Source organism: Carettochelys insculpta, chromosome 7 (genome assembly GCF_033958435.1).
Source record: "Carettochelys insculpta isolate YL-2023 chromosome 7, ASM3395843v1, whole genome shotgun sequence".
NCBI lineage: Eukaryota > Metazoa > Chordata > Testudines > Carettochelyidae > Carettochelys > Carettochelys insculpta.
In genome coordinates this window covers 2,610,317-2,617,626 of record NC_134143.1, presented here as the reverse complement: position 1 = coordinate 2,617,626, position 7,310 = coordinate 2,610,317, and the positions used below count along the sequence as shown (strand labels likewise).

The window sequence follows — 7,310 nt, the reverse complement described above, 5'->3', positions numbered from 1 at the left end:
TGGGGCCCTCATCATCTCTGTGTCCTCAGAGGTCTCCATCTGGGCCCCCTCCACCTGGGCCTCCCCTGAGTTCCTCTAGGGACACCAAGGTCGGTTTCGTGCATGTTGGACGCCTGGCACAAGGGGAGGGGAGGCCAGCAGTGGCCCACTCACACAGCCACCAGCTCCAGTCTGGATGCACCCCACATGGCTGTGCTCCCTGAGCCTCAATGGGGGCCTCATGCAACACTCAGCACCTGCCCCTGTGGACAGCACCACAGGCTGCATGCCCAGGGAGGGAGGCTGAGCTACACTGCATATGTCCCAGCCACGCAGGGACCCCCCAGCCACACAGATCCCTCAGGGACAAGGTGGAGTGGGGCACACAGCCCCCAGGGCCAGGTCATGGTACTGATGGCCTTTCCCTGGGTCCCCTTCTGTCTCCAGAGCTGCACCATCCAGGGGCCAGACAAGGCCTGTACACAAGCCAGAAAGGCCCACACCAGAGGGCGAGGGGGCTGGAACTGCACCCCTAAGAGCGCCCACATAGGGCCAGTGCTGGGGCATGTGCTGGTGCCACTGTGGGGAGGAGGAAGCTGCTGCTGTCACTGCTCACACCACCCTGCAGGACGTGACTGCTGTGACGCAGGAGAGGCTGGTGATGGAGCAGGAGGCCTGGGATTGGGTGGCAGGCAGCCTGGACACCCTCACACAGGCTGTGCCCACGTGCCTGGCTCAGACTCCCACCCCATCACCAGTCCCTCCCACAGCCCCTGTAGCTCCTCCCTCCACACGTCCCTCACAGTGTCCCACAGTTCCCCCCACCCCTCCACCCACAGTCACTGACATTGCTGCCCTGCTCCCACCCAGCCTTCCCCCATCCCCTCCCTCCCTTCCTGTAGCCCCCAGTGAGCCCAAGCCTGAGCCCACTGGACCCCTTCCTTGTCCCCACCTCCTGATGGTCCCAGCCCCATCCCAGCCCTTGTGAGAATATGGACTGTGGGCTCCCACCCGCTCCCCACAGCCCTTTCTGAGTTCTGTAACCCCACCCCCTCTCCAAGACCTCCTCTAAGTTCCATTGCCCCCACTGCCCACCCCAGGACCCCAATTGTCTATAGTCCCCCATCCCTCTTGTCAATCGTTTACACTTCTGTTTATGCAGTTTGGAATCCATCGCCAGAGTTTCATGAAATACTTTCCTTAGCAACACTCCCTGTCCCTGGTGTATATTCGGAGGCCGGGAGGGTATGGGAGTGTCGGGGGGGGGCGTTAATAGTGAGAGGTGGGTGCGTGGGAAGGGAGTTGTGGTGCTGGCTGTATGTTGGGGGGTCACATGGGCCCCCGCACAAAGGCCTCCCAGAGGAACTTACTGACCTGCACCCTGACCCTCTGTGCCTGACAGCATGGGAAAGCAGCCAGCTGCTTGGAGCCGTGGCCAGACCCAAAACCCACCCCTGCATGAACGGCTCTTGCTTTACCTCCACGGTGTTGTGGAGGGAGCAGCATGTACCCACCACATCTGGTACATTGCACGGGATGACCTCCAGTATCCTGAGGGGGCCCTGAAAGTGCCCTTCAGCCACCTAATATTGCAAACCCAGTTTAGGAACTAAATAAAAACGTCCTGGCTGGGCTCAGTGTGGCCCATGTAGGGCCCACTCAGCCACTCATGCAAGGGGTAAATGGCATTGGGCATTATATCGGGGGGCTAGTGGTGTCCCCATTTGGTAGTTCCCAGGTTGGGATGGATGTTTTCTCCTGCATGCTGCAGCAGAGCCATGAGTTGGAAGATACCTGCATTGTGGGCTAACCCAGACAAACCCACACAGAATGCCATAAATTGCCCCTTGGTGTCCACGCAGGTCTGGAGCACCCCAAAATGGTACCCCTTGCAATTGATGAAGATGCCTGTGCTGCATTCTGGGGCCTGGATAGCAATGTGGGTCCCATCCAGAGCTCTGAAGCACTTGGGGAAGTCCAGCTTCTCAGCCCCCATGAGGGTGACTTGCAGATCGCAGACACGGACAACCCAGTAAAGTAGGTTGTTTTTGATTGCCCAGAAGACCTGAATGGTGTGTGGGGAGAACATGTCCATGTGTGCGTGGTGGGGTGCTCCATGCATCCCCTTCCCCTCCTGCCACCAGGTCCCAGCCACCCCACCCTGTCCCTCTCCCCTGTCTCTGAGGGTCCCCCTTGCCTGGTAGCCCTCCTCCCCATGGTGGGGAGGTGCCCCAAGCATGCCCTACCTCCAGCAGAACAGCCGCAATGGTGGCCCTGCCCACCCCCAATTGATGGCCAAATGACTTGTGGCTGTCCAGGGTAGTGAGCCTCCACGTAGCAATGGCTACCCCCTTGTGCAAGGGGAGTGTGGGCTGCACCTGTGTGTCATGGTGCTGGGGGGCCTGGGAGGGCCAATGACTTAACTCCAGAAATAGCCTCTTTGTCATACTGAAGTTGTGGGGCCAGCGGGTGTCATTCCAGTCCCCCAGAACCAGCCTGTCCCATCACTCGCTGCTGGAGGGCGGCAGCTCGGAGCAGTGCCTACAGGCTCACCATGGCCTGGATGGGTCGGGCACCAGGGAGTCTCTGGGGGCCATTGTGTGCCACCAAGTGGCTTCTCCATGTAGTTGAGTTCTCGGTGCTCTGGGTACAAGCCAGCCCTTGGCATGTGCAGAATGAGTGTGTTTTGGAGGAGCCCTTTAAAGGAGCACCAGGCTGCAGCCCCCAGAAGGGCTTATCTGCCTTGCTAGCGCAGCCACCGCATTTTCTGGCCCTTTTCTCCCAAAAGAGCACCCGGTGACATATGGCTGCTTCCTTGCAAACCAAGGGCCTCGTCTTTTCAAAGAGCGGCTCACAATCTCCTTTTGCTTTCGGCGTGTGGACGCTCACTTTCGAACGCTGATCTCTCAGAAGGGGGCTTTGGAAAGTTTGCCTTTTGACATCACACTGTGGTGTAGACTCAGCCAGCCACGGGGAAAAGGGTAGAAAAGCAGAACCAGGTCCCCACGTGAAGATTGCAGCATAGTGTAACAAAGGAAATGTGTGTGTACATCAAAAAAGAATAAAATTCTTTTAACAACTAAGAAACAGAAACTTTTAAACACCATTTTCACTCTGTCTGCTTCTGAACATTTCATGGAAAAGCAGCTAACGCAATTCTCCTCACTCTCAAAACTTCTTTTAAACTTTACAATAAGAACCAACCACTCAGACTAGGTTCTCTTTTTCTTGTTTCCAAGAGAAAACAAGAACAGTCATCAAAAGCAAACAGCAGCACTACCTGCTTACCTCATGTTCAGAAGAGAACACTTCAATTCATCATCATGGTTGGCAAGACCAAGAACACCCACATGCTCTTCTCTAGCTACACACTACAGAAATGATCCCTAAAAGTACAGTCTTAAGCACATACTCCTCAGCTGCACACCCAGCAGAACACGCACAAGCTTCCTGCCCATGGGGAACATTTTCAAACAGCTGCTTCCACCCTCCTCGAACTAAGGGACAAAAGTCTATAACCAACCACACCTTTCACTGAAGCCCAATTCACCTGCTTTGGGACGCAGTGTATCAGAGGCGGTCGCATGTGGCTGTTTGCAGACACACCCCTCCTGATTAGCATACAGCACCCTTTGTAGTCAATGAAACCCTCTCACTTTTACTTGCCCAATCTGCCACTTTTCTTACAGGCTCTCATGTGACAGGTATCAGGCACAGAGGACTCTGACAGGTTAGTTCCTTCTGGCCAGCTGTGCAGGTGATGTAAAAGGAAAGTAGAGAGGCACTGAAATCAACAGGCACCAATTGAAATGAAAACAAAAAAGCAGTCCAGTAGCAGTTTAAAGACTAACAAAAGAATTTATGAGGTGAGCTTTGGTGGGACAGACCCACTTCTTCAGACCAGAGCCAGCCCAGAACAGACTCAATATTTTAGACACAGAGAACCAAAAACAGAAATCAAGGTTGACAAATCAGAAAAAAACTATCAATGTGAGCAAATAAGAGAGCAGAGTGGCAGGGCGGGGCGAGGGTCAAGAATTAGATTAAACCAAGTATGCAAAAGAGCCCCTATAATGTCCCAGAAAATTCGCATCCTGGTTGAAACCAAGTGTTACTGTGTGGAATTAGAATATGAAAGAGAGTTCAGCAGTTTCTCTTTCAAAAGCAGACTGAAAATTCTTCTTCAATAAGACGCAAACTCTTCACTCATTAACAGAATGGCCCACTCCATTAAAATGTAGACTAACTGTTTTGTGGATCAGGAGTGTTTTGATGTCTGTTTTGTGCCCAAAAACTCTTTGTCGCAGAGAGTTTGAAGTCTGTCCAATATACAAAGCACCCGGGCATTGTTGGCACAGCATGGCATAAATGATGTTAGCAGAGAAACATGAGAATGTGCCTGTGATTCTGTGAATAATCTGGTTAGGTCCAGTGATGGTATCTCCAGAATAGATATGTGGATAAAGCTGGTAGTGGGGTTTGTTGCAAGGAAAAGTCCCAGAACTGGTGTTCCTGCGGGATAGACTCTAGATATTGGTCAGAATCCTCGTAAGGTTGGGAAGTTGTCTGGAGAAGAGAACAGGCCTGTCACCAAGGGCCTTCTGGAGTGTGGCATCCCGATTAAGGAGAGGTTGTAAGTCTTTGACAATGCATTGCAGTGGTTTGAGTTGGGGGCTGTAGGTGATGACCAGTGGTGTTCTGTTCTTGGCTTTTTTGGGCCTGTCTTGGAGTTGCTGGTCTCTGGGTATTCGTCTGGTCCTGTCAATTTGTTTTTTTTTTTTCTCCTGGTGGGTAATTCAAGTTTATGAATATTTTGTAGAGATCTTGTAGTTTTTGGTCTCTGTCAGTTGGATCAGAGCAAATGCGATTGTATCTGAGGGCTTGACTGGAAACAATGGATCTCGTTATGTGTGCAGGATGGAAGCTAGAAGCGTGTAGGTAAGTATAGTGATCTGTGGGTTTCTGGTACAGTGTGGTACTGATCAGACCATCCTTGATTAGTACTGCAGTGTCCAGGAAATGTATCTCTTGCGTGGAGTAATCGAGGCATAAGTTGATGGTGGGGTGGAGATTGTAAAAGTCTCTGTGGAATTCTTCTAGAGTCTCTATACCATGAGTCCAAATCATAAAAATGTCATCAAGGTATCTTAAGTAGAGGAGGGTTAATAGGGGATGAGAGCTGAGGAATCGTTGTCACTTCCACAGCTAGGTCAGTGCAGGGCAGCCGAAGTTAACCTAATGATGTAATATAGACAAGGTCTTAGTCTCACTTCCCAGGTGGTGTTTCCAATTCAGCCGAAGCTGGTGGTGGTGGTGGTATTTGGCTAAAATCAAGGCACCTCATCTTTTAGGCTCTTGTGGACCCAGCTCAGGCATCCTGATGCTCATGGTCTTCCGGCCCCAAATGGTGAAAGCCTGGTCTGTGCCCTTTGCCTTGGGCTGGAAATATTATTTACTAAGCGATGATCCGTCTCTTTCTGGTCCAACCCAATCTGATGAGGCCATTTTTCAGGGTGGGGATGAAAATGGTGTCGGGTCCCAGGAGTTGGGGGTCAATGTTCTTCTGACCTTTTCCATCCAGGTGTGGAATGCATTTTATGCACACTCGTGACTGAGCAAATGTGCACCATCAGTTGAAACAAGAAACCGAGCTGGGGATGCTCTGCTAACGGGCTGGGGAGCATTGGAAACTCTGCTGAGCACTCGCACGAGCCCACAGCTTACAGGGAACACCGACGGCGGCTGCAGCACAAAGATGGAACTTGCTCAAGTAGGTGATTTTTCTCCCCAAGTCTCTTTTTGTAAGGCAGCAAAAAGGGAACGGTGGTTGGGACCCCCCAGTCATTTGTCTACCAACTAGGCCTGATTTGGGACAGAACAATTTAGGTGACTTAACATGGAGTCTTGGCCAGGGGCCTGAGACAGGGGAGCGTAAGAGGGGGAGCAGCAGAAGGCGCTGCTGGAGAGGTGCCAGTGAGTGCACTGTGGTTTGGTGGGAGTGAAGTGAGTTCGCTGGGTGTTTGCCGTTTGATGCTGATTGCACCTGATTTCTGTGATGGTGTCAGGTGGGATTGTGTGTCTGGGAGGGTTTGATCCCTTGTTCCCTTGGTTGCCTTTGATCAGCCTGAGGCTCAGCCTGCCCCTGGGTGGCTAAGGAGGGGGAAGGCCTGAGCTGGGTGAGCAGCTTTAAAAGCCAGAGGCAGAGCAATAGGGGAGGGATGGAAACAGGGAAGTGTAAAAGGGAGTTTGATGGGATCAAGTTAATGCCTTTGGCTCTTTCTGAGCCCCTTGATGCTATTGAAATCTCCACAGCAGTTCCCATCCCCTGTGTGAGCAGAGAGGGACTCAGCTTGTTTTCTTTTCTCCCTTCCCTTCCACACCCCCAGGGCGTTGCAGGCACCACAGACAGGTGTGTGTCTCCCTCCCCTTCCCGTGGCATCATTCTGGCCACAGGCTGAGACCAGCCAACTAACCCAAGGTTCAGCTACCAGTTGGGGCTGGTGACACAGCTCCTGTGCTGCATTACAGAGCTGGTATTCATGCAGTTCTCAGAGCAGAGAAGAGAAGCCTGGTGCAGATGGTGTGTGTTGGCCCCTTGACGTAAAAAGCCCCTTCCCCCACTTACTAGGAGGCTGATCAAGTTTTACTATAGATGCTTGTAGTGCATAAAGTGCTTGTAGTTCCTTCTCTGTATCTGAGTCTAGGTACTTGAGTAAGATCGGCACTCTCTGCTTGATAACAGCAGTGTCCACACGGAAACTAGAAGAATCCACTGGAGGGAAAAAGAATCAGGGTTACTTTTGGTGGATCTGAGCCAGGGGCAGGTATTTCATCTTATTGATTTAATAAAAAAGAAGAAAAGTCAAGGTCAGGTTAGTTAGAAATGGAAAGAGGACTAAAACAGAAGGTACACAAAAAGCCGTCACTCCCCTCAGTGCAATAACTATCATGCTTCAAGATGTGTGTCCCCGTGAGCTCCACTGTAGGTGCTGGGCTTGTCCTGGCGCTGCAGACTGTAGACTCTTCCAGCTGCATCTAGCCAGTCTGCATGGGCACTGCCGCTGCACCTCTGTTTGCACTCTTCAGATCACGTGTGCAGATTGGCTCAAGCCCGTTCCTTACAACCGCCCCAGAATCTGAAAACCAGGCAGACAAGGCAGACTCTGAAGCAGGGAGGTGGGTGGGTAGTGGAGCACCTGGGGGACATACATCGCAAAGAACGGTAGTTACTCCACAGAGGTGAGTCACTCAGCTTTCTTCTTTGAGTGATGTCCCCAGGGTTGCTCAACTGTAGGTGACTGAGAAGCAGTTCCCAGCCGATGAGGAGGAGG

General features: G+C 52.1%; 1 pseudogene; it reads right to left on the bottom strand.

Moving 5' to 3' along the window:
* Positions 1–3,181: 3,181 nt before the first annotated feature.
* LOC142016223 (small nucleolar RNA U3) lies at positions 3,182–3,381 on the bottom strand (annotated as a pseudogene).
* Between the last annotated feature and the right edge of the window lie 3,929 nt (positions 3,382–7,310).